Here is a 27,678-nt window from a genome sequence, read left to right as displayed (position 1 = left end):
TAGCATCAGCCTTTAAGTGATCTGCTTCCGATTTTATATGGAGGAACCGAGACATAAGAAAAGGAGGTAAGTAAAAGCCTTGACAACATCATAACCATGCAGCTGCTTGCAAGTGGAGCTACCCTCACAGGAACACATGCACATAATACAAAGCAGAGATTACAGCTGAGCCGAGAAAAAGAAAAGGTATTGGCCTTTTGCCCTGTCAGAGGGATGGTGCCTCGGAAGGAGGAGCGGGGATGTTGTTACATTCATGAAAAGAAAGGGCTGCAGCAGACGTTAAAGGCTCCCTGGGGAGGCGAGAGCAGGCAGTGTGTGCAGACATTTCCTGGAGTTTCCTGGTGCGGTGCTCCCTGACCCCAGTGGCAGTCCCCTCTCACTGCACCTCTCTCTCTCCACAGCTGCTGATGCCAGAGCCAGAGCGAGGCTGCTCTATTCTCCCTCTCTCTCATTTCCACTCCTACCAGACGGGGGACCCTCAGGGTCGAAGGTTTCGCCCTCCGAGCACCGACCTCCACCTCTAGCCGACCCTGGGGCTCAATCCCCCATGGAGCAGCTTCTCTAGCAGGACACAGGACATCCCCGGGACCCAGCGCAAGAGGTGAGCGGAGAGGAAGGGGAAATAAATCAGAAGCACGGGAGGGGGATACAAGCAGAACACAAAGACGTAGGTTAAGAGGTGGCTGCTTGTCAGAGAGGACGCCGGCAGGGGCTGCCCTGCCGCTGCTGCAGCGGAGACAACAAAAGCAAGGCTGGGGCAGAGGCACTGCTCCTGAAATCCGATATTTATCTTTGTATTTTTTATTTGAGAAAGCAGTTATTAGAAGCTGAGACCTCCCCTTTCTGCTGTGTTTCCTCTCCATTAGCGCGAGGGCTGCGTGCATCTGTTTACCGTGGCAGAGTAAGCTTAGTGGGGGTGCAGGGCGGGAGCTGGGGGCGGAGAGCTACTAACTGGGGGTCTACGAGAGATGTGGCCCGGGGGTCGCAGTCTACATGTCATCGCAGCCGCACGCGCCGGTGCACTGGGAGGGCAGCATCTCAAGCCCGCCTCCCCACTGCCCGGGCTCTCGCCTCTACGGAGGTGTCACCCAGAGGCCGGGGTTGGTGATCTCCGAGGCCTAAGCCTTCCGATGGGTGGCCGCGGGTCAAGGGCGGCGTCTGTCTGCAGGGGACCGCGGCGTGTCAGTAGCTTTCGGGACAGTCCTCTGGAGGCTGCCGTTCAGCGAGGATGAGGGAGGAGATGCGAGGCGAGCAGTAGAGAAAGTGAAACTAAAAGGGTCAGGGAGGGAAATCGCAGCCGAGATGGGAGCAAAGCTCGGAGCGCTGCCGTCGCCTCGCCGTGCTGCTTGCCGGTGGGGAGGTGTGGAGCCGGGCGCTGCTGCCGCTCCTTTGTGCACCACACCAGGCTAGCGCGGAGCAGTGTGCTGGTTCCTCATTGAGCGCAGCACCATTGTTGAGGTAGTCGTTGGGGCAGGGTTGTGCAGTGCACCAGGGTTCAGGCAAGGTCTGAGCGTTGTTTCCTTCTCTTTCTGCAGTGCACTGGGCAAGAGGTGGGGAGGGGGTTCGAGGGGGGGTATCTGGTAGGAGCAGAGCGTGGCGCTGCTGCCTCCCTATTGTGTAGTGCACCGGGGGACATCCAGGTAAGGGCTGAGGGTGGCGCTGCGCTCCTCTTAGTGCAGGGTACCCGCAGTGATGGATGGGTTGAACAGAGTGTTTCTGCCGGCTCAGTGTGCAATGCACCAGGGTTCAAGTAGGAGCTGAACAGAGTGCGGCTTTCTCCTCATTTTTGAAGTGTAACCGTACTGAGCCTGGGGCACACGTAGTGGAATCTGTTATCGTATATCTCTGCTGTGCGGTGCCAGGTCTACCTTGTTGGCATTGTCCAGGGATGAATTGGTTTGTACTGCATGTGTCGTGCGCCAGGTGTGCATGCGACACTTGTGCTGCCGCCACTCCCTGTGCACGGTGCTCTGGGCTGTCCCAGTTTGTGAGTGCTGTTTACTGGATACCGCTCCTTTCGGGGTGTGTGTCGGGGTGATTTCGATGTTTCCGTGGTAGCGTGGGCGCTGTTATTCCTCCTCCTTGCAAGGCATCTGATAAGAATGTGCCATGTGCTCTCCACGCCATGTTCTGTGTGCCAGCCGGGTTTCCTAGAGTGTTGCGAGCTGTGCCAAGGCATGAAGTGAATACTGCAGCATGAGCGCTGCTTTCTCCTCAACATGCAGTGCGGAAAGACGCACAGGAGCTCACACTAAGCGTTATGCAGTGAGTGATATGTGTCAGAACGACTGCCTAAGTTGCATTGGGCAAGGGGAGCGCTGGGCCCGGTCGCCTACTGATGGGGTAGTGTGCCAGGCGGTGTGTGCTGCTCTTTCGTCGTTGGCAGTGCCATCGCCATCGCTTCTTCCTTTAGATAGCGTTGTATGACAGCCAGGGCTGGGTTTAGCGCATCATAAGTGGGCATGCCGTGGGCACTACTGCCTCCTAGGGCCATAGATCGCGGGATGGTGCAGTATGGGGGCAGCGGGCTGTTTTTTTTTACACCGCCTGTTCTCGTTGTGTCAAGTTGCAGGGATCATACGTGCAGAGGGGTACTGCAGGATCCGGTGAAATGGGAGGCAGGCAGCTGAATATTGGGACAGGGGCGCAGATAGCCGTTGGATAAAGTGCAAGGAGGCAGCTGTGTACCAGGGAATCTTCTAAGCAGGCTGGTACTCTTGTATCAGGGCGCCGGGAACCAGCAGGTGTGTGTCAAGGGGCAGATACATGTGCAACAAGAAAGCGTGAGCAGTCATCGGTGCACTTGAAGCTAGGGAGGGCAACTTTTAGCACTCTGTCGGCAGATGTGTATATGGAAGCATGGAGTGACATCTTCGTTTTAGGAGGACCCAGGAGTAAGTTGCGTAGTATGGGAGGAGAGGCAGGCAGCAGTGTCGGGGGATGGGAAGGGCAGAATGAGGAGAACGGGGGAGCAGCCAGCTCGGTGTCGCCTAAAGGTCAATTAACTTTCATTGGCCCTATGCACACGAATCACCAGGGCTTCACTGTTTTAGGTTAGCCCGTGCACTATGTCCCCTAACCATCTGTTCCGTTTTGGCCTTCGGTCTCAAATTGTAGAACGAATTTCTGTTTTATTTGACTTTGCTGCCATTTTCTGAGCCACAAATAAGAGCCCCATCGCATTGTCATATTGTGCAAAAAGCGACAATACATATGTGTTTCCATGCAGCAAGGGCCCTTTGTAGCCTGGCGTGATGTCTCATGGAACATGTTGCATGACAGGTACCTTGCTAACCAAAATAAGTAGCCCTAAATACCATCTACTTGTCACCAATTTTTCTGCCATTTGATTATATTCCGAGCTCTCTTCTAGACATATTTATCACTGTGATATTCTCCAATGCTACATTCATAACAAACTGAAAAGATCGTGTTCATAAAATAATATCAGCGTTCCAAGGAACCCTGCAACTTTGAGGGTAATTGATTGAGATGTAGTACTTGTATTTTTGGAAAGAAGAACTATACAAAAAACATGTCGAGAATGAAAGAGTCACAATAAGTGTTTCTCTAGATAAGTGCCACTAAAAAACAAAGTGAAACGGTTCCCATCAGGGATCTGATGGCATAGAATGGGGCCACTGGGTTGGGCGCAGTTCCTTTTTATTTGTTACAATTCTGTGGTTCAAGCTACTGTGTATGGGACGTAGATTGGACAGTTGTGGGTCCAGAGGCAAAGGGTATATAGACTGTTGTGTGTATCTGGACACCAGGCGTAGGTAGCTTTACAGCGGTAGCTGTAGTGGGAAACAGGGTGGAGTAGGCAACTGTGTACGTAGGGGAGTCATTTTAGTGTAGGGCGACACATGGGGGAGAAGTCATGTTCCTTGAGACTGGGAGCGGCTTCTGTAAATCATAAGCTCGCGAGAAGCAACCCCCTGGAACAATCACAACAAGCATGAATACCATCTGGGAATACACATTGACACATATATTAACAACGTTATGGGGACTAGGTACAACAAAGCTTTGAATATTTTAAGCCTCCCGCATATTTGACCAAAGCCTGCATGTGTACACAAAGACATTTTATTGTGTACCTGCGCTTAAATATTTAGCTGGTTATGGAATATACTGGGGCATGGCAGAATACTCCTTGTGAAAAAAGAATATGTTGTATGTTTGGCAAGACTAGAGAAACTAGCAGACACATTATGACCTCACGTGAAAAGTCACCTGACCCCTATTGTGAGGGCTAGGAGCGCTTATGTACATCAACGAATAGTATTGTAACGGACCAACTTTGGTCCACAATTTTGGCGGCAGAATATTTTGTGATCACTGCCTCAGCTATGCAGGTTTGGGAAAGCATGCAAGGCATATTGTTAGACAGAAGACATTGCATTAACTTGAACCATCCTAAAAGTATATAGGTCGCATTGACACATGTGCTTAGATTAGGGATGGTGGTTGATTATTGGTATTAATGGACAAAGCGATATGAACGGGAATGGACGTTTTATATATTATTTTAACAATTCAATGCTATGAATAGTTTGATGATTTTATATGGAAACTGTTCTGTGCCTTTCTTTAATCTGCCCATGATTTTATATGTAAAGTGTTTTACTGTCTTCCTTTTAACTTGTGCATATTGTATTGTGATAGGTATGCAAAAGGCTTAATTATATTAGCCATAAGGATTAATAAACAAAATATATATATATATGTGCCGCAACCGATTAGAAACAAGTTCGCAGTTCAGGGGCGACCCACCACATGCAAAATAACGCTTATGTTGGGGTACCAACAATTATTTTCCGTGGGAGTGCCTCACACCCTCCGTAGCCTTCCGTGCACTCAGGCAACTGCTGGGGCATGATCCCGAGCTTTCTCAGCCCCATAACCTGTATGAGAGCTGGCAGCACAAGTAAGCATATCACCCGTCCAGTGACGCTGCAGACCAATTTAGGGAAGCTCTTCACAGTGTTTTATATTAGCATTACTACAACACTAACTACAATTCAGGTATTCTGAGAATCACCCTTCCATCCAATCAACAAAAGAAATACACCACCGATTAACAGTCACACGGAAACGTGAAAATCAATGAACAGGTAACCTGGCACTAATACATTATTGCTACATTGTATTTGGACTCGAGGTGGCAGGTCGTGGAAAGAGGCAGCAGTGAGCAAGAGTTCTCCTATTCTGCCTACGCTTCTGGCCGAGCTGTGGAAAAACATCACCATACCTGGCCAGCACTGAAAATCACAAGCCAACTGAGGTTCCTGCCATGGGCGGTGCCAACGTGTGAGCTGCTTCCTCCCATCTAATCACTTACTCTGAAGATAGATGAAGCACGAAACTATATTTTAAAGACGGGAGAATCTGCAACATGAATGTTCCAAGACCCAGGCTGGAGCAGGCAGTTGTGTATCAGGATGGGGGAGCCGGTTGTCTTTCAGGAGACTGGGGAATATCCAGCTAAGTGTCTAGAGACAGAGGTAGCAGGCATATATGTTTTAGGAGATGATGGGGCAGACAGAAGGGCTTACCAGGATACAAGATGGAGCTGGCACCTTCGTATCTGCAGAGAAGAACAAACATCTGTATGTGTAGAAGTAGACTGTGAGATCGTGCAGGCCTGTTTCGGGAGGCTGACATAAGTGTCAGTGTCCAGAGGGACAGTGAGAGCAAGTAACAGTATGCCCAAGACGTAAATTTGTCCAAATGTTTGCTAGGGCTGAGCCCCGGAACCTATTTTTCAGCAATGGCACTTATTATTTCTGTTCCATTGCCATGAACAAATCTGTTTTGTGCATCTTCTTGGAAAGTGTATTTCTTTTTATTTTCACTATCACTGAACCTCCGTGTGTGTGTGCATAATGTGTGTGCAGTCACTGCTGTGGCACTCCACCCTTGCTGGAAGATGGCTGACTGAAGTCCCCAGTTCATTGCTATTCGCTACATGAAACAGATGAGCACACCGCCATTGCTGCATGATTGGCATTAGCCCTGCCAGTCAGTTTTTATGAACCCATTGAAAGTAATGCTGTTCATACTGGTCATACCCGTGTGCTGCAATGTTCAGCATGCAGAATTCACATGGCTACGGCACAACTACTGCTACTTTAAGACAACCCTCGGCAGGGTGTTCATTGGTAAGTGCGTGTCATGCAGTAGAAGTTTCGAGGCACCGAGAGTACTGAGGGCCACACTCATGCGGCACCTTTAGTTGAACAGATGGGAATGGTTTGTGTCATGGGCAACACGGTTCACAGCACTTCTATAGATGGGGACAAAGCCACTAGACCAATGCAATGCCCTGATGAGCCCTTTATCGTCCCAATTTGCCGGCACTGGGTGCACCTAGGTGTGTACCCGAGTGCCACCAGCAGCCAAGCTGTGGAAAAGACAATGACAGTGAGGTGTGGCACTGAGAACATTCAATTTTGGTGAATACAGAGGGACTTTGATTTTTTTTTCTCGTAAAGTTGCAATGAAAATAACTTCAAAATAGACAATTCTGACATCCCATTGGCAATTTGTGAGAGTTAACTTCAGGTATACGGAAGAGTCTGATGTAATATTTATTGATCTTCAGTTTATGAGTGAGAAAGAATGTTTCCTAGACAGCTGGAAGATGTGACTCACTACAGCATCACTCCAGGATATCGGGAAAATCAAACTTTACGCCCCAGTTGATTGTCGGAGCTCATAGAGGAGCACAGATGCTTCCATGTTATTTAAAGCTGCAGGAACTTTCAGTGGAGAGACCTTGTCCTGTGCCATTAAAATCTGGCAGCCGCAGCAAGAAGTGCTGACATTAGGCCATTAAAGGCAAAGCAGTAAGGAGAAGTGGTCGTAGGGTGCCGTTAAAAGTATTCAAACCCTCCTGAGAAGTACCAGTTCTTCCTTCTGCTACTGTCGAAATAGTTTAAAAATCACAAAATAGCTTACAAATCAACGTTCATGATAATACATGAATTATTCTGGTTTAGAAGCACATGCAATACTATTCACGTTTTCCCATTTCAGCTCGGATAGCAAGGGCCAGCAGTGGGCGGTGCTATCCGTGGCTCATAATAATAATAATACAGATGTATTATTGATAGTGATTTGGCCAAAACGCTGTAAATAGAAAATTTGATGTGAAATGATCACCCAACCAAAGTTGGTACTCATTTAACAACCTTGGAAGAGTGAATACCTTGCCGGGATGGCACAAGTGTGCTAGAATATAGTTGGGCCCATGGCTTATTTATTTATTACAAGTGTGTTTCAAAGGAGCGGTTGGTGAATGTAGGAGTGAATAAAGGGAACCGGGGTTGCAGCCAATTATGCTGGAGTCGAAATTGCTGTGAGCTAGTTAACTCCGTGTAGCCAAAAAAGCCATGTTAGATTGACATCAACAGCTCCTCTTATATCCCCAGAAAACTGATAGAAGATAAACATACGTGACATTAAATGTGTTTGGGAATTATAGAAATGGGCATTACGCCATACCTACAAGAAATGTAAAGCATAGTAGGTCATATAGTCTGGATAAAAATGTATAGTTTGCATCTCATTTTGATGTGGGATATATTTTAGCCATTTGTACTCTGGAGGTAGCTCCAGCTTACTGGTTGATGCCTTATACTCAGGAGCTACTTGCATTTTCTGCTAATCGTTTTTTTAATATCCGCCATACATCATCAGTAGAGTTTGAAGAAAGCAACAGGTATCATGGGGCCGCATATTGTGAACAGCTCGGATCGAGCTTGGAGCAAGCATCTGTGAATCAATGATGGGGAGCAGGTATCTTCATGCTTGGAGATGGGTAAGCAGGATGCTGCGTGTAAGCAGATGCTGAGCTGGCATATGTGCATTGGTAGGTGGGATAGGCAGTTGTGCATCAGGAGGCAGTCAAAGCAGGCATATCTGTAGTGTGAGCTTGGTGTGTCCATGGATACAAATGCACGCATTTCAGGGCATGTGTGACCAAGAAGCTGTTTACTGCTTCACAGAGAGTAGGCATCTGAGTGTCTGGAGATTCGGGGATAGGTTCTTCATCTGATAAGGGGCAGGCAGGCTGGTGTGTATACAAAGAACATTGGCACAGGCAGCAGCAATGCATCTGGAAAAAGGGATCAACTCTGTACAAGCTGAGTTTTGGGAGACCAAGTGAGCAGGCAGCAGTGGCTCTGGAGTCAGAGGAAGTAGGTGGTGGATCACAGCTGGAAGTCAATGTGGTACACTGAATCAAGTTCAAGAAGATGAGTGGATCATCTGCAAGTCCTGGGGTGAAAATGTCGGGATCCATGGGCCAGGTTACAATGGGGTATCAAAAATCAATAGACACCACCATAGTTATTTTTTACTCCTTGAGATATGCACAATGACTGTGGCGCAGGTACTAGTGCACAGACACGTTTCACTTTAGACATTGATGGGCAAAGCTCAGTCGTGTTGTCCTGTAGATGATATATGACATTTATAATGCGCCTATGCACAAGTGTTTCATTGGTGGTGGCACAACTCAGCCATGTCACCCTGTCGGCTATCTTCATATTTCCCCAGTAGGTAGTGGTTGTTGGTAGTTTCCTGTATCTCTTTGTGGATAGCGCAGGTCAGTAGTCTCCCACATCACTTTTTAGGGCGAATGGATCATTCACCTCTCGCTTCACTCTAGAATTCAGTGGTCTTCAAACGGTGGGATGCCCCCACCCGCCCTCACCCTGCATCCAATGGGGTAGTCCCCAGAGGTTATCCAGGGAAGGGGAGTTGCTATGAGGCTCTTTTAAAAGGGAGAAGGGTGGCTGCTTTTCATAGAAAATAAAAGCCATTTATCCCTTTTGTAGGGCCCCACGGCATTTATTTATTCAAGCAAGGGCAGCTTAGCATAAAGCATTTTGGAAAACTCATACTCTAGGTGGTTATGCATAGTAATTCCACCCCGACACACAGAGAATCGTGTGTGTATTTATTGAAAATGTCTAAGGCACTATCTGTGAACACACTCTTTGTGGAACCCCAAGAGGAGAGGAGGGAGATGTGATGTCACAGGGAAGAGAAACCAGGGTCTGAGCATGTTCAGCCTTGGTACATACCAGATCGGTTTATCGCTGGGGTAGAGAAGTGCTAAAATACAGGGAATAAACAGTGCCACCGCTGAGAGCCAGGGTACATGGAGTAAAAGATGTTACACCGAATGAGTGCAATTAAAACTGCCATGCAGGTGAACCGTAAATGCAAACGCCAGAAATCGGACCACAGGGGCATCCTCGAGGTTCGTAAACTGAGGTGATAGAATGTTATCAGCCCACATGTGTAAGGGGTCACTGCAGCCCATTGTACATTCAAGTAGTGCTTCTCACTGGTACCCTCACCACCATGTAGACAGTAGTGGCCACAACTCGCCTTATAGGTCAATCTTCAAAAATGTACCTGTGAATAATGCAAGAGCTGGAGGAACACTGGCATAACCTTGGCAATAATGACTCAGCTTCTGTACAATAATCTTTAAAAAGCAAATGCACCTGTGACAAGAAAGGTTCTGATTTACGGCTGGCCATGTGCTTCAATCTAGAGTACTTCATCTTGGTTTGTAGCGTGACGGATGAGTGGATTTGCTGCAAATTGACTTCAAATTTGGGGATTTTGTCAGGGAATCCGTACAAAATTAAATAATCCGCCCAGCCTTGCTTGATAACATGTGTTGAATGGTGTGATCTGGCACGTGGGGGGGGGGGAGCTCTGTTCCACCTTTGTACCACTGGATGGATGCCTGCAAGGCGGCTTCACCTTAGCCACTGCACCTGCGCTCCAGATCCTCGCTGTTGGTGTGCGGGGGTAGGGGGGGGGCGTGTAATTTCCGACACTGATATGCCGGGTATCAGCTCTGTACGAAGGTCAGGTGAGGTTGGAATCTGGCTAGAGCGCCATGGGTTTTCGTTTCATTACCGCTAATAAAGATCGTTTTTCGGGCTAGCTCGCTTTTTTCAGAAACCTCACATACCACGTAACAAGTGGATCATCTACTGACTAATGTTATTTAGGGACATGTTACATTTGCTAATTCGTGCAGTACTTTCAATCATAGTTTAGGATTGTTGTGCGGGATTGGCTGGCGTAGAAGACGGCATTAACTCCGTGTTTGGTCCCGTTCGTTTGATCCACTTTTCATTAGTTCCAGGTGTCTCACATGTAGTCTCGTGTAATTGGCGTTATTTGAGTTCGAGTAGCGGTTTACGTGCAATGTTTTCTAGCTTCACGTTTTGTGCTTTAATTTTACCCGCGAGATTGGCTCCCTATTAGCTCGCGGCTGGTTGAGGTCACTGCCACCTGATAGAAAATGCTCGCGTTCACAGGGCGCGCGAGTTGACGCGCCGTGACCCGCGGTGCGTCGAGGGACCTTAGGGGTTACCAGGTGCCACGTGTCGTTTGAATACATTTTTAATTTTAGTATAGCCTATAGGTGATACTTATCAAAATCTTTCTGCTTCTGTGTAATCTTCCCGTGATGTAACTTTCTATCGCGTTAATTGTAACAAGAGGACAGTACGTAAAATACACGGATTTTTTTTTCAGCAAACTTCCAAGACCGCACCGGGCATTCCTCCGAGCAGTTCGCGTTTCGCCAGAAAACTTGCGCAAAGTATTCCATTCACCTACCGGCCAATATGACTTCTGCTCTGCCTCTGTTTTCCTGAAAACTAAATAGTTCAAGTTACGTTACTCCAACAAGTCGTCTACGGGGAAGGCACCCAGTTGGACCCTGGGCTTGGGGGCAGAGCCCCAAATGTTTCTGGCATTACGGCGGTAGCCGTAGGGAGGCCCCGTCCTCACGGTCGATCGCTAACCGCATCCGTTTTCGCCACAGTGTGTAGAACATGATACCGTTTTAAATCCACAATATCAAAGAGGAATACTGGACCATGTGGGGGTTAGTGTTCTGAGTTTACAGCTGAGGAATTACCGGTTCAGTTGGGTTCTTGCATAGAGAGAGAGAGAGTTGTAACAACCTCTGTGTACCGACTGTTTAAAAACGCACACAAAACCTGTCTAAAAAATTAGACCTCGTACATTCAATCTTGAATCCACGTGATGCGTCATATTCTACATGGTTGACCGTATAGAAGGGTGGGCTGTGTTCTAACGACTTTCCCGCTCGACAAATCTGCGCTCCTGGGCACCAAGTTCGCGCTCATAAAAACATCGATATTCTTTTTTTAAACTCCTTTCTTAAAATTGACAGGTTGTTTCGCTGACAGTATAAGGAAATCACATAACAGATCGTTGTAGCTCTTCATTACGCCACAGATCATAAAAACAATGTCATTGCATTCCGCGCATGAGAAAAGATACAACTCCTTTCTTAAAAATTACAGGTTGTCTCGCTGACAGTATAAGGAAATCACATAACAGATTGTTGTAGCTCTTCATTACGCCACAGATCATAAAAACGTCATTGCATTCCGCGCATGAGAAAAGATACAAAATAGGATCCAAGAAGTGGCTTTGTCCGTAGTTGTTCCAATACACAAATCAAATCTACAGGTGAATATAGTTGCCTGTATCACATAGGTTTAAAACCAGAATGAATCCCGCAAAGCACCATTGTGGGCTAAGTTAAATATAACATGTGCCACACATGTTTGCTTAGGCTACAAGCTGTGTGGTGTGCCCGATTCTTCTCGGAGCTGCGGTGTATATAAACTCCCCATTCAAATCTTCTAAATCAATTTAATCTGCCGATTTCTCATGTACTTGCTAGTCCAAGGTTTGTTTGCTTGCTTGTTTGTTTTATTTATTTATAGTGCGCACCAGACCCTGGGGCATCAGGTTGCAAGACATAAGAATATGTTAAGCTTGGTTACACAGGTAAATCAAGAATCATAGGGATAGGGAAAATGTACATGCAGTAATAAGAAAAACAGTGGGTAGGAGGATAACGAGCAGGATAACGTCCAAAATGGACTTGGGCATAATAGATGAGACAGTATACATATGCATCGGGGCGCCCGACATACGAATATGCTAAGCTAGTTACATAGGTAAGTACATCAGGAGTCCTTGGGCTGGGGAATTGTGCATGAGGTGAGGAGTAAAATAGTAAGTAGGAAATTAATAAACAAGTTAATGTCCAATAGGGACTTAGGCAAAGTAGATCAGGCAATATACAGTGGAGTTTACAATAGGGGAGCCTATTGATAGTTAGTCATAGGTACCTGGTTAGCAGAGTGCTAAGGAAGGCGTCCGAGTATGGGATACCTCGGAGATGAGGCTAAAGCCTCACATGTTACTTGTTGTTCTCTTTCAGCCATTTAGTCATATTCTGTCTAAATTTGGCAAGGGATTGTTGTTCTCTTAGGTGGGTAGTTAAGGAGTTCCACAGTTGAACTGCCTTAACTGGGAAGCTGTGTCCTCCAGTGGTGCACCGTTTAAATCGTGGAACTAAGAGGCAGTTGGAATTAGTTGATCTGGTTGGTCTGAGGGAAGTTTTTCTAATGATCCTATCAGTTAGGTATGGAGATGCTTTATTGTTCAGATATATGTATGTGAGGGTGGCCATTTTGAGTTGAATTTTGTCAAAGGTGGATAGCCATTTGTATTTTCTTCTAGTGGATGAGATGTGTTCCTTTCTATTTATCATAAGTGCAGCTCTCGGAGTGTTATTCTGGGGTACCTGAATTTTTCGAATATGTTTACTAGCGCCAGCGTACAGGGCATTACAGTAATCCAATTTAGAGAATATGAGGGCTCTAGAGAGGACTAGGCAACTGTCTATAGATAGAAATTGTTTACTAGCTCTAATTAGTTTACACGTATACGCTGTAGCCATCGAGTTTACTTGTTTAGTAAAGTTGAGGGTAGCATCTAGGTAAAAACATAGGGTCTTCACCTCCTTGGCAACTTTGATATCGTTACCATCAATGGTGAAGTGGGCATAGTTCGGGATAAGTTTGGATAGGTGGGCCGTAGTGCCTAGAATAATAAGTTCTGTTTTATCATCGTTCAGGCATAGTCCATGGGTAGCCATCCATGCCTGAACGATGCTGTACATTTTATTCACCAAGGCCAGGTCTATAGAGTAGTCTCCAGTGAGAGGAAGGAGGATTTGGGTATCGTCTGCATAATTCGTGTAGGCGATACCCAAATGGTCCATTTCGTCAAAGAGTGGCTTAGTGAATATACATTGTAAAGAGTCGGTGAAACACAGGACCTCTGAGGTACTCCGCAAGTAATAGGGATAGGGTCAGCTGAGGTCGAGGGTGAGAAGACTCTCATAGTCCCGTTGCTCAAAAATGACTCGATCCAAATTATGGCTTCCTTTGAAAAATGCGCTGCAGAGTCTAGGTAACTACATAAGACTTTGTGATCGACCAAGTCGAATGCAGCCGAGAGATTAAGAAGAGCAGTTTGGCCCTTGTCTCTAAGTTCATCTATCTGGGCCTTGAGATCAATTAGGGCCGTTTACGTGCCATGTTGGGGACGGAAGCCAGATTGACGAGATCCTAATAGGAAATTGGATTCAAGGAAGTTCTGGATTTGAATGTATGCCACTTTATCTAGAATTTCTAGGAGGAATGGCACAGTTGGTATGGGTCTGTAATTGGTGGGTATGGATGGGTCAAGGGTTTGCTTTTTAAGAAGTGGAAGTACCCAGGATTCTTTCAGATTGTTGGGGACAATTCCATATGTGAATGAGGAGTTGATGAGTTTGGATATGAATGGCGTGAGTTCTCCACAAGGTGGTCACTTGTGGCAAAAGCGAAAAAGCTAGTAAGTCTCCTTCCTGCACAGATGCAGTATCTGAGATACTTTTCATACACTGCAGCTAGTCCAACTATCATGTTGCCTTAGATGTGTACCGTAATATGCTGAAATCCCTGTGTTTATTTACTGTTGGTGAGTTTTGTTCTGATGTGCACCGCTGTATTTTATATTAATGTATGGTCATGTTTATTTCCTGATTATTTAGATGCCAACATGTTAATTTCATATATATGTTTCCACGTGGTATATGCACGGAGCTACCGTTAGAAGGAACTGGGGAGCACCATGCAGAGAGCAGGGAGCGTTCAAACAGACTTCCATACGTGTCCAGACTCCGGGATCATGTATGCGAGCTGCAGAGAGATGGGTTTTGGGATTCAAGTACATGGGAGAGCTGTACCGTACAGCAGACATGGGGAGGGGTACTAGAGTCTAGAATATGGTGCTATGTTGGGTGAAATATAGCCTCTGAATTCCAGAAATAAAGAGGCAAGACTCATTTGCAAATGCCGATTGAAGTATAAGGCCAGCATAAAAATGGTGATGTCAGACATGAGGCTTATTGAACCAAAACCAGGCCCAAATATCAAAGGAAAGAAAGTGGGCTTGAACCTCAAAAGTGCAAAGATATGCACAATGCATTTCAGCAAGGAAAAGAAAGACATGTGGCTGACAATGCTGTTTTACTCAATCCATGGAGAGCTTCTCTTTTACTTAGAGACAGCAGTGCATACATTATAATCAACGTAATAACAGATTGTGCTTCAGTCATCTAAATTGAAACCAAGCTTCTTGCATTTACAAGAAATAAAATAATTTCCTTTTTGTTTTTCCTCATCCAAATGACAGTATGCAGAGCGAAGTGCTCACTAGACTTTCAGAGTTTGAACACGATTTCCTCATATAGCTGCCCTATAGATATGGACAATCCAGAAGTGATACTCATGTATTTTGAAACTGAAATTAACGAAGTACATTACATATGGATAAGGCCCAGGTGCCTTTATAAAATATAATATGAAATGCATTGTGTGTGAGGTTAAAAGCCATTGCTTGCAGGATTACATAAGCTGGTAATTTCTCCAAAGATAAAACTTAACCTCCAAGACCTTTCCTCTGCTGTCCTGGAGAGAGGGGTCTGGTTGTCAACCATAAGTCAGGATCATTACTTAAAAATATAGAAAGAAATACACTGCTTAGATTTAAACCACAGTGGGGACAGATAAGGCCATGCCTGTTCTTTCAGCAGATGTGACCCCAAGGTCACAATTGAAAAGGTGTGAACACTATCCACACCCTATTATTATTTGAGATTTAGTGTAATGGTCTAGATTTGTGTATTTGTCAAAGATTTAAGTGTGTTTTGAGGTGCAGAGGAGAGAAAGACAGCCTTGACATCGAGGCTGTACCACAAATATGAAAGAAAGAGAGTTCCCAATTTGGGAATTTACATCCCCTGCCCAATATCTAGCATCTGATTAGGACAGACTAATACATTTAGAAAAACATTCCATTCATGATTACATAAAATTCAAACAAACATTTGCAGAAAAAACTTTGTGGTCAGACATAGATTCCAAGAAAGCACAATTTAGTCATTATTGTTCACAAGTAGTTCAACTTCGGTTCCTTCCCAGATGGCAAAAATGTTGTCTATATATCTCAGCCACCAAAAATTCTTGCTCTTCCACTGTGGGTGTTTTTAGAACAAACTTGTTCTCAAAGTGAAACATAAAGATGTTCTCATACGATGGGGCGACAGCAGACCCCATGGATGTCCCAGAAATCTGCAGAAAAAATTGGACTTTCAATCTAAAGTAGTTGTTGTACAAGATAATATTAATTAGTTCAATGGCAAAGGTTTTGTGTATTGAGATGTCATCGTGTCTCAGTAGCAACCATTGTAGTGCTGTTATCCCATCATCATGCGGAATGGATGTGTATAAACTACTAACATCCATGAAGAATAGAAGTAGGTTGGATGAATTAATTTCCAATGCTTTGATGGTTTGTAAAAAGTGCTTGGTGTCTTTAAGGTAAGTTGGTATTTTTTGAACCAGAGGTTGTAAAGCTGTGTCCAAGTAGACTGCCAAAGGTTGAAAAATGCTGTTGGTACCCGCTACTATTTGTCTAAATAGAGGGTCAGAGGTGTTCTTGTGTATTTTGGGTAGTCCATAAAATACAGGTATTACTGGGAATTTGGTGTTCAGAAAGTCTTCAGTTTTGTCAGATATCCAGTCTAGGGAATTTACCTTATCACTGACATTGTTGATTAGGTCTATGATCCTCTTGGTGGGGTCATTGTTTAGTAAGAGATAAGTCTGCCTATCATCAAGAAGTTTAAGACAGCCAGCATTGTACAATGATGTGTTCATAAGAACCAGAGCACCACCCTTGTCTGCTTGTTTAATGGTCAGCGAGGTGTCTTCAGCTAAATCTTTGATGATTTTAAATTGGTGTTTTTGGATGTTCTCTTTACGTGATATCTCATATTTGATTCTCCTCAGGTCTCGTGGTCTTGGTTTTGAACAAATTTATCAAGGGATTGTTGACTTGTGGATGAAAGTTGCTTTTAGTTTTTATCTCCAGATAGTCATGTGTTTTACCCGGTGTGGGATTGTCGAGGTTGTCAATATTTACACAGATTACCAGGCAGACTCTGGATTAAGACTGGTCACAGATCAGGTATCCACCTGGACTATGATGCTATTTACAGCTACCCTTACAGTTTAAAACAGCATTGTCTGGTTTCAAGATACTGTCTCCTGAACCATTTTCTTCCCCTCCCTTTGTGGGTTTTAAACTCCTCATAAAAATCACAAGGTTAGCGACTTTCTCTCTATTTTTCGTTTTTTGAACAAACTAAGTGCCTTTAGGTACTAAAATGTTGCTTATAAACATTCTCTGGGAATTGATAGCACTTCAAACTATGGATCTTTGTTGTGTACATGTATTGTATTAGCTTAATACAATGATAATGGCGCTTTCTGTTTACTAGGCCTGTTTTTTAATTGCTAATGTTGTCCGTAGATATGGTAACACTAGTGTGACAAATGTAAAACTGGAAATATGTCATCAGATAAACTCCACTAATAAGCATCTTATATGTATTCTTTAATAGAACTTATTATGCCCCTGGTGAAGAGTGTTCTAAAACTCGAAACGCGTTGGGCTCCTTCTGCATCATCCCACAAATTAATTAAAAGAAGATTCTTGTGAAAAATAATGACTAAATTGTGCTTTCTTGGAATCTATGTCTGACCACAGAGTTTTTTCTGCAAATGATAGCTTGAATTTTATGTAATCATGAATGGAATGTTTTCCTAAATGTATTAGTCTGTCCTAATTAGACTCTAGATAGTGTGCAGGGGACGTACATTTCCAAATTGGGAACTCTCTTTCATACTTGAGGTCACAATTCCCATAAAAATGTCCATTAGAGTTGCCATCAGGGCCTCACAGGCCTTGAAGGGGGAGGCAAACATAAACATGAGCCAGCCTCTGGCTGGTCACATGGTTAACGGGTAAATGCAACGTAAGAGAACAAAAAATAACTTTTAGTTTTTCTCCCCTCCCCCTTCCCTTCGGAAGCCTACCCCACACTTCGACCTACCACAACCCCTTCCTGTGAGCGTCCCACCATCTCCACACCACCTGAAGGGCTATTTTCCTCCGGGCTTCCCTGATCCGACCCAGGCACTGTTGCAACCAAGTATTTCCAGGCTACCATCGTATCTGCTCCCCCACCCCCACTCTGTTTGCAGCTTCTTGCCACACCGTTGTTTTCGGCATTCACCCATTTCTGGAGATCATACCACCAGACTTCTGCTCTCAGCCTTCTGTTTGCTTTCCAGCTCATTGCAGTTCTACATTTAGCAAGTATGTACGCTAAGTCTTTAAGTTTGTTCGTATGTTTAAGTTTACACGGCCTGGGAAATCCCCCTAACATACATGCCCACAGGGCGTTTATGTCCAAGATGATCTCTTTTTCTACCATAAGGCGTGCCATCTCCCTCCAGAATCCCCTTATTTCAGGGCATGCCCAAAACATTTGCACCATTCCTGCATTCACCTCTCCACATTTTGGTATGTATTCCGGCATTTGAGAACTGGGCTATCTTCTTAGGAGTCATGTATGCTCTGTGGGTAACAAACAACTGAATCTGTTGCACCCTCATGTTCCTGGATACTTTTTTGTGGTACCCTTGCGCCCTGGTTCACAGCCCACCTCCCATTGTTTCTCTCCCCTCCTTCCAATTGCGTCTCATCTTGATCACCTCCTTGCCAACCTTAGACATCACCAGCTCTTATACCCAGGAGACTTTGTGGCCACCTTCTGACACGTCACAGAACGTTTCTATGGCAGCATCGGGCTGTTGAGTCAACACTGCCTCTGGCCACATCCCCCTTGTCATCTTTATTAACCTAGCATACGTGATGTATTGTTCCCAGTGTAATCCTGTATCTTCCATCAGTGTATCGAACTCCACAGCCTTCCTGTCTTGCCATACATCCCCTAAGGTCGCTATGCCATTCCTTTCCCATTGCCTTCTGATTATCCCTCTCATTTGTCTATCCATCCCTTCTAGTGCCACCAGTGGCATTTGCGGAGAGCACAGGTTTGGGTTCCCCATTACCCTGCAAGCCCTCTGCCATATTTCCCCACCCAAATCTAGCAATCTCAACCTTCTTCCCCTCTGCCATTTTGACAACCACATCCATTCGTTCAGGAAATGAGGGGCACACTCTGCCCTGAGCAGTCTAGACTCAGGTGTGGGGTCGTCCGATAGCTAGTGTGCCACGTATTGGAGTTGGCTGGCCAAGTAGTACACTTCAAAGTTGGGCAATCTAATGCCCCCCCTGTTTATACGGGTTTTGTAGCTTCTATAGCGCAATTCTGTTCCTGGACTTACGCCATGCATATACTTTGTATTTTATCAAAGTATCGTTTAGATATCATATATGGAATGTTCGCGAAATAATGTAATAGCCTGGGCAATACCACCATCTTCAGCAGAACCACTCTTCCCACCATGGTCAAAAGAAGTTTGGCCCATAATGTCATACTGCTCTCAATTTTGGACAATGCTTTCTCAGTGTTCTGCCCGTATTCAACCTCAACCTTATGATAACATTTATTCATACATGTAAAGATTTGGAAAATTGGGGTACCTGCCATGGTGATGGATTTTTAGAGTTTTGAACATGCTGAGCCCACTGTTTGGGATGACAAAGCTTTTTCCTCCTACAGCTGTCCTAACTCGCACCACTCATCTCCTTGTCCTATTACAACATAGTTGGGAGGTAGATGGAGAAAATCAACCAATCCCTTTAGCAGGAATCATGACCAGTTTGTGATGTCATTTGCCGTATAAGTAGACCAGTTTGCGTAAGAAATGGGCTTTTACACTTATTCTGGTAGGCAACCTGCTGCTGAACTCTTTCGAGAAACATCCAAGAAGGGAGGCCCAAATCTTGCATTGGAGACATAGAAGCGACATAGAAGCTGACTGGGACCCCTTGAAGTGTCACAATATGTTATGCAACACAAGCACGTTGGGGATCTCTTTCCCTAGTAATGAATGTGGCGCACAGTAAAACCGTTTTTTATTTTTACAATCCCACTTCATTTTAGGGAGGCCTCCAACCTGTCTCACAGCCAACCTCCACAGGCACCCCATATCACAGTAGACCAGGAACCAGGCTGAAATGTGTTATCAATGAATATTTATAAATTTGTGATTTAATGGGAACATTGAATACACAGTTACAATGGCCACCAAGATGTGGCACCACAAACTTCAGAGAACTTTTAGTCAAGTGACACCCTAAGACAACTCAAACATGGATGGCGCACAGATATACTTTACTGATTTCACCACTACTATCAACAGTTAAAACAGCATGACAATTAATGCAATCCACAGGAAAGTGCATGCACACACAAAGGATTCTTGAGTCCCAACAACCCTCAGCCCCCACCCCCCAGACCTCCACTAGGCTTGTCAGCTTTGAATGGAAGGCAGTGGCAGGGATGGGAACACCAGGTTAAAATCGGATTTTGAATGAGGTTTTCAGAAACAATAGGGAGTCAGCAAGGAATGGGACAATTCGTTTTTTCTGCACCAGGTAAAATCGGGTTTCACTTAGTTAGGACAACTGCTATGGGAAAGCACAAAAGGGTACTTCGTGCTGCTTAGACTAGAAAGCAAATAGGGCTTTAGAACAGACATGCCAGCACACAATAGGAAAATTGATTTTGGTACATTTTAACACCTGGGCAAATAAAAAGGGAATGCAATTGGAAATTCATTATCAAAACATAATAGGGGAAGAGGGATAGACTAGGAAAAATGGTTTAAAAAAAAAAAAAAAGTTAAGGTAAATTTCCAGGGAAACAAAAAGGCAAATGACACTCATTTTTACAAGGCTGCAAATGATAGGCACGCTTTAAGCAATGGGGAAATCTCGATCGGAAAATCAGTTTTCAGTTAAAATGATAGAGGCACATATCAGGTAGGCTCTGGGCAAAGAGATTACTCACAATAGGAAATCGGTTTGGTTTTAAAATGACAGATGCAAATAGAAACTCGCTTTGGAAAACAGCATTTAACACAGACACAGTTCTGTTTTTCAGTTCTCAATTAAATGACTTCTTTGGGGGGAACATTTTATAACTATAATAACTAACGAGACAATGGGAAGAGATGGATAGTTTTGAATTCTAACTATCTCGATCCCATGAAATAATGTGGACCTTAATTGTTGTACTGAAAAAATATACTAGGGATCTACACAAGCAACTGGAGATTCTTCAAGGGAAATGACAAAAATGCACAGGCAAACACAATGTATTTTCAATGGTAACAATTACTACAATGCACAGACAAGTGAAATATATCTTTCAATGGGAAAATGACTGTATTACACAAACAAAGAAGATGGGGGATGTTACCATGCCATGGGTGAATCTCTGTGGCAATGCTGAAGAAAATAGGGCTTATTTAATTTATTGCTCGGGTTGTATATACTTACAGGAGAGGGCTTGATGGACATCAAGGGAGCACCAGGGCTTCACTGCAGGGACTGTCCAGGGGCCAGTCAATGCCTCTCTCTGTCCTCCAGAAAGGTCCCACTCCAGCTCCTGGCTTCACTCCAAGATTTAGACCCAACTGTGCAAGCATGGGTCCAGATTTGGTCAGCTGAAAACCTCAGATTTGGTAGGGAGATTCCTGATTTGAGGCAGAGTGACCTATTTGTAAGGCAAGTTTCCTCACTGATTTGTCATAGTTCTCGCAGAATTGAAAGGGTAGTGTTCCAGGGTTCCCTCCCATCTGTGGGCCGATAGGTCCAAAGAAAGTGGGGGGTGTACTGGGAACCCAAGGGAGGATACCACATCAATCATCTAACTGGGACAGGGGTCTGGGTCTGGTTTTTGCACATGAAAATCTCACTGCATGACAAATGCCCTTTCTTATCATGTTGAGACATATGCCAGCATTTTTAATACTACATTTTATTGCAAATCTAATAACCCTACTTAGAAGTTTGTAGGTTATCTCATAGCAGAGCTACGAATTTCCCTCCTTTACTCTCAAATTGTATTCATGAAAAATATGGCGCTCGGTGTGCAGATTATTGATCACCTTTTGCATGTTTCCTCAATTTTTCATATTTCTCAGTCACACCAGAAATGCCCCATGATATTTTCCTAAATAACCTGGGTTGTGTAGGCCTCACCAGAATTGTTTTTGGCTCACCCAAAGCGGCTCGCTGACAGCTTTTCAGAAATCCGAACATGAATCGTGTACGATTACTATTTCCCAAGGTATACCATAAATAGCATATCTCCTATTCTGTGCAATGGGTGTGAAACTACACCTCAACTCTGCCCCCCACCCTTGGAAGGGATCTGGTTTTGGCTCTGACATCAAGAAGGAGGCTTTTGTTTAGATTAGCCCACAACTTCAAGGGCTGATGGCCAGCTTTATGATGGCCTAAGTGTTCTTAGTCATAAAACCTGGGGAGCGGGAGAATTCCTCATCTCCTCCCCCTGACAACAGAGCTTTGAAGCATAGGTTCACACTTGGGGAACTCATGGCAAAGAAATTAAACCAGGATTCCGGCTTGCCCATGCTGAACATTTTACATTTAAATCAACTCCTGGAATTGCACCATTTCAACATGTAAGCCCCTTGCAACAATAATGTCCTGCAAACAGTGATCACAGAAGGGCAGCATGGATGTATATTTAAATACTTTAGCTGTCCTTCTGAATGCTTAGGCCCTGATTCACAGAGTGTTTTCCAATGGGGTTGTCAGATCCTCACTCCTCTTGACAGGCGCAGAAGCAGCACAAACGCCTCCCTTCCCATTGGGTTTTGGCGCCTGGGAAATAGACACCGCAGGCCTCCGCAACCCTCTGGGGAAAGAGGGTTAGGGTCCGTGGAGTGGATGGGTAGAGGGAGTTCAGGATGACCGGAAAGAGGTTTAGGAATTAACAATGGATGGGTTGGGGGAAATTAGGGTAACGTACACCTCGACTCCTGTGCCGATCTTGCAGGTATATAGTTGAGATACACCACCCTCTCATACATGCACATCTAGTACCACATACTTAACTCAGAGATTATTTCTTGGAGGGCTTTTGTATTGGAGCCCCTAACCAATAATCACCTTGTGCTCTGGTGTCACTGTAAGGCTTGCCCAAGATATCATAGCAATGTGCTGTCACAAGTCCCCCACATTTACCCCATGTGTAGGCAACAAACAATAACATGCAAACAAGTGCGAAACACTTAGCTCTGGCTTCTGCGTGAGTTCGAGGTCCTTGGGCCTTTCTGTGTTGATGGACTGTGATACTTCTCACCAGATCCGATTCGAACTCATGCTGTGAACAGTAAAACAAAGTCAATGCACGTGCGTGCGAAAAGGCGTTCCTTAAGAACGTTCCCTACAGGATTGCAAGTTGTTAATTAGTGCGGTTACTTCACCGCCTAGCCCACTCCAACTTGGGGTTAGTAATCATGCTCTGCATGCAACCAGTAATCAAGTTTCCTGTGCTTCGATTCAGCCTAGGAACATAGATCCAGCCGCGCGTAGCGCGACTCACTCAGCGCGTCTCACGCCGACAGAAGTTAATCGTGTACTTAGCTTTCTTTTGTACGCGGGGCCGGGGATGTAGCAGGCGGGCGGTGCCCCGCGTAGGCGTGCCTCCTGGAGCTCGGGAAGAACACGTCCTCTCTCGCCGGTGACCTGAATTGCGAGCGGAGCTCCTTGGGCGCGGCTCGCGCATGCGCAGTTGTGCGCGTGGGATCCGATTGCTCCCAGCAGGTCTGTGAAGCACACGGCCTGCTGGGAGATGTAGTTTCCGGGCGGTTCTCCATCCCAGGGCCTTCTTTCTGAAAAAAGGATGGAGAACTCGCCTGGAGAAGCTGCTGGCACAACCCCAAGCCTCCTGAACTCCTCCCAGGCCCCCCACAACTCTATCAATGGTTCCAGCCCTGACAGTACTCCCCCTCCCTCCAGCAGGCCCTGGTTTAACGGGATTTAACAGATGAAACTGGCGGAGGAGTCGAGGAGCATGAATGTTACCTGCGGGCTCCCAAGAGCGCTCTTCTGGGCCGTACCCTTTCCAGTCCACCAAATACCAAAGAGACCCCTGTCTCCGGCGTGAATCCAGAATATGGTGTACTTCATACTCCGGGACGCCATCGATTAGAATAGGCGAGGGTCTTTTGGATCTTATGGAGGCTGGGGCTGGTTTTATCAAAGAGACGTGAAATACGGGGTGGATCTTCAAGGATGAGGGTAGGGTCAGTTTCACTGCCACAGGACCCACCAAGGCCTCAACTGGGAATGGACCAATGTATCGTGGGCAGAACTTGCGAGACCCTCGTAAATGCAAATTGCGCGTAGAAAGCCATACTCGGTCCCCCACCTGACATTGTGGACCTGGTCTTCTTTTCTTGTCTGCATGACGTTTATAAGTCGCTTTGGCGAGATTCAGGTTGTGTTGTGCGATTCGCCAAACGTTCTCCAACTGTTTCTGCCTCTCACAGACTGCTGGTACTTCGGGGATTGATTCTAGAGGCACAGGTTGAAATCGGGGATGGTAGCCGTAGGCACAATAAAACGGGGTAACCTTGGTTGATGCGTGTACTGCATTGTTGTAAGCTAATTCGGCTAGCCAAATCACTTCAGCCCATTCGTTCTCTTTTCCCTGTGTTAAGCACCGCAAATACTGTTCCAGAGTTTGATTTAATCTCTCGGTTTGACCATCGGTTTCTGGGTGGTAGCTGGTGGATAATCGAATCTTGATTCCTACAGTTTTGCAAAACGCTTGCCAGAATCGTGAGGTGAACTGAGGTCCCCGATCTGAAACTATCCCATAAGGTAGACCGTGGAGGCGCACCACATGTTGTAGAAATAAGTTCGCTATTGAGCTGGCAGTTGGAGTGCCCTTACAGGGTATAAAATGAGCCATCTTGGATAAATAGTCCACCACGACCAGGATAGCTGAAAATCCTTGACTGGGTGGCAGGTCAACAATTAAATCCAAAGACACTGTATGCCACGGTGTTGGAGGAGTAGGAAGGGGTTGCAATGTACCCGCAGGTTTCCTGTGTTTGGTCTTATTTCTCAAACAGATTTCACATCCTGATATGTATTGGAGCACGTCCTTTTGTAGACTAGGCCACCAGAAATGGCGTTTGAGTAGCTCCTTGGTTTTCAATGCCCCAGGATGACCCACAAAGGGGGAGTCATGGCACCATTTAATAGCTTTTTGTTGGAGCGGTTTAGTAGGTAAGTACAGTGCAGACTTGTAAAATGGTAATCCCTCTTTTATGGTCTGTTCTTGACCTCCACTTGCCCATTGTACCAGATCCTGTGCAGACATTGCCTTCCGAATCTTTTCAAATATGATGTCCACCACCACACTTCCCACTACACGGATTGGATCCACAATCGGTTTGGGTTCATCCAAGTCTTTTGGCAGAAGCGAATTCGACTCTGGATACCGAGATAGTATATCTGCCTTCCGGTTTTCCACTCCAGGTCGATACGTGACGATAAAGTCATATTCTGAGAACTGCATAGCCCATCTAAGTTGTCTCGGACTAAGGGCTCTAGCGGATTTCAAGAATTGCAAATTTCGATGGTCTGTATAGATGGTGATTGGGTGGCGAGCTCCCATGAGGTAATGACGCCACTCGTCAAATGCTACCTTTATGGCTAACAACTCTTTATCAGCTATCACATAATTTTGTTCTGCTGGTAGTAATGTTCTTGAATAATAAGCAACTGGATGTAACTGTCCATTATTGTCTCGCTGCGACAGGATAGCTCCCACTGCATAACTGGATGCGTCAGTTTCTATGAGGTAAGGCTTAGCAGGGTCTGGATGTTGCAAGACAGGTGCTGTCACAAATGCTTCTTTCAAGGTTTGGAAACTTGCTTCAGCCTTTTCGTTCCATTGGAAAGGTACACCTTTTCGCAACAACTGAGTGATGGGTCGTACCTTTTTAGCGAACCCCTCGATAAACCGGCGATAGAAATTGGCAAATCCCAATACTGTTTGTACTTCTTTCACGGAACTTGGGGAGGGCCAGTTTACAATGGCCTGCACCTTTTTTTGATCCATAGTAACTCCTTGAGGTGATAAGATGAATCCTAAAAACTCAACTGTGGTTTGGTGGAATTGGCATTTCTCAAGTTTCGCATACAGCTTGTGTTCACGCAACCTCTGTAAGACAGCCTTCACATGGCCCTGATGTTCCTCTGCGTTGTGAGAATAAATTAGGATGTCGTCGATGTATACGATGGCAAAAACATCTAAATACCCCCGTAACACCTCATCTAAGAAGTGCTGAAAAGCTGCAGGGGCATTACAGAGCCCAAAGGGCATGACCTGATATTCGTACAGGCCGAACTTGGTCCTGAACGCCGTCTTCCATTCATCGCCCTCTCTGACGCGCACTAAATGATACGCGCCCCGCAAATCCAACTTCGTGTATATGGTGGAACCCCGTACCTGGTCTAACAACACGGGAATCAAAGGCAGCGGGTAACGGTTCTTGATGGTAATGCGATTGACCGCCCTATAATCAATACAAGTCCTCAGGTCTCCGGTTTTTTTTGGTATGAAGAACAAAGGAGAGGATACTGGAGATGTTGAATGCCGTATGAAACCATTTGCCAGGTTGGTCTCGATGTACTCCTTCAGGTGCTCGTTCTCGGCTTCAGTGAGCGCATATATCCTACTACAAGGTAATACCGCACCCGCTTCCAAGTCTATGCGACAATCAAAAGGCCTGTGTTGTGGTAGGGTCTCAGCGGCCACCTTACTGAAGACGTCCCGATACTCCTCATATTCCTCCGGTAGGACTACATCAATACTGCCTCCTACAAAATGGGGACAACGTTCCTCCACACTACAACTAGTCTGGCAATACTTCGAGGTGAACTGTAAGGTTCCTGTGACCCAATCCACGACTGGGTTATGTAGTCGTAACCATGCTAAACCCAAAATGAACCCAAATTGAGGTGCTGTGATGACATCGAAATCGATTGTCTCTCGATGTCTTTTTCCACACTCGAGCTCCATGGATTGCGTGTGTTGGGTAATGGGGCCCGAAACCAACGGCGATCCATCCACTGACTTTACTGGTTCTGGTTGTTTCTTAGTTCTTAATGGAAGTCCTAATCTTCTCGCTACTTGGTCATCCACGAAGTTACCCGTGGCCCCGGAGTCGACCATCAGTGACACTGGTATACGTTTTCCCTGCACATTTAGATGACCAGCCAGCATTATGTGAACAGACGGAGTATGGTGTACATTTGCTAACATCTTTGGGGTGTCTTCAGGTTTGCTCGCCCTCACCCCCTTCATGGACGAGCTGCCGCGTTTCCCGACGAGATTCCTTTACCGGGTGGTTTAGTTGTACATTCTCGAACAAAGTGGCCTGATTTACCACAATAGAGACATAATTTGTCTCTTCTTCTTCTTTCTTTCTCCTCCTTAGTCAAAGGGCCTCGTACAGTTCCAATCTGCATTGGTTCTTCAGTTCCTTTTTCCGACGCCTTGCTGGTCTTTTGTTGGTCTAGCCGGACCATAGGTTTGTTGTCCCATTTACGACGGTCCTGGCGACGTTCGCTTTGTCTCTGGTCTAACCGTAGTGCCAAATCTATCATAGTAGAACAGTCTTCAGGCTGGGGGTCGACTTGGGCCACTAAATCCTTCAACTCCTCTCTTAGTCCCTGATAAAACAGGGCCATCCTTTTCTCCTGAGGCCAATCAGTCTCTACAGCCAACCGATTGAAAGCTGTCACATACGTCACCAAATCCTTGCTTCCTTGTCGTAGCTGCAGCAACTCCCGATCCTTAAGTAAGGTCGCTGACCTACGGTTGAATATCTTACCAAATTCCTCTAAGAATGTGTCCCAACTGTACAACAAGGCATCGTCCTTGCGCACCAAAGGTGTCGCCCATGAGGCTGCATCTCCCGTCAGGTAGGAAATCACAAATGCGGTACGAGATTGAGCTGTTCTGAATACTACGGGTTTGGTCAAAAAATGTAATTGGCATTGCATGATGAACTGGTCAAAGTGCTGTGGGTCCCCATGATACCGCTCAGGAGCAGCAAGAGGCAAGGTTGGCTCCGTGGCTACCTGTACTTGTACCGGAGTTGGTGGGGGTTGTCTAGGCAAAGGCACTGCTTGGGCCTGGGTCTGGATAGTCAAGGTATGGACTTGGCCTGCTAGATTCTGGTACTCTTGCCTGGTTGCCGCCAATTCGGCTTTCAAATCCTGGAGAAGGGCTACTACGTCGGCCATGATTGTGCTGCCTAGGCGCCAAAAGATACGTGGGCTCGCAATTCTGTCAGATCCTCACTCCTCTTGACAGGCGCAGAA

The 27,678-nt window shown here is 45.7% G+C and overlaps 1 protein-coding gene across 2 annotated transcripts in view; it reads left to right on the top strand.

The window, feature by feature from the left end:
* Window positions 1–213: 213 nt before the first annotated feature.
* Window positions 214–27,678, top strand: part of MPPED2 (metallophosphoesterase domain containing 2) — a 1,149,018-nt gene continuing 1,121,553 nt past the window's right edge. Inside the window, exon 1 of one of the 2 annotated variants that reach the window (XM_069623535.1) lies at window positions 214–601. The gene's annotated coding sequence lies outside the window, so the exon portion shown is untranslated. Of the gene's footprint in view, window positions 602–1,377; window positions 1,459–27,678 lie in introns of those variants that run through there. The other variant, XM_069623537.1, reaches the window with a different exon arrangement.

Source organism: Ambystoma mexicanum, chromosome 11 (genome assembly GCF_040938575.1).
Source record: "Ambystoma mexicanum isolate Mex_15411 chromosome 11, UKY_AmexF1_1, whole genome shotgun sequence".
Classification (NCBI taxonomy): domain Eukaryota; kingdom Metazoa; phylum Chordata; class Amphibia; order Caudata; family Ambystomatidae; genus Ambystoma; species Ambystoma mexicanum.
The sequence above is the reverse complement of the archived record's forward strand: the minus strand, read 5'-3'. Positions and strand labels throughout refer to the sequence as shown.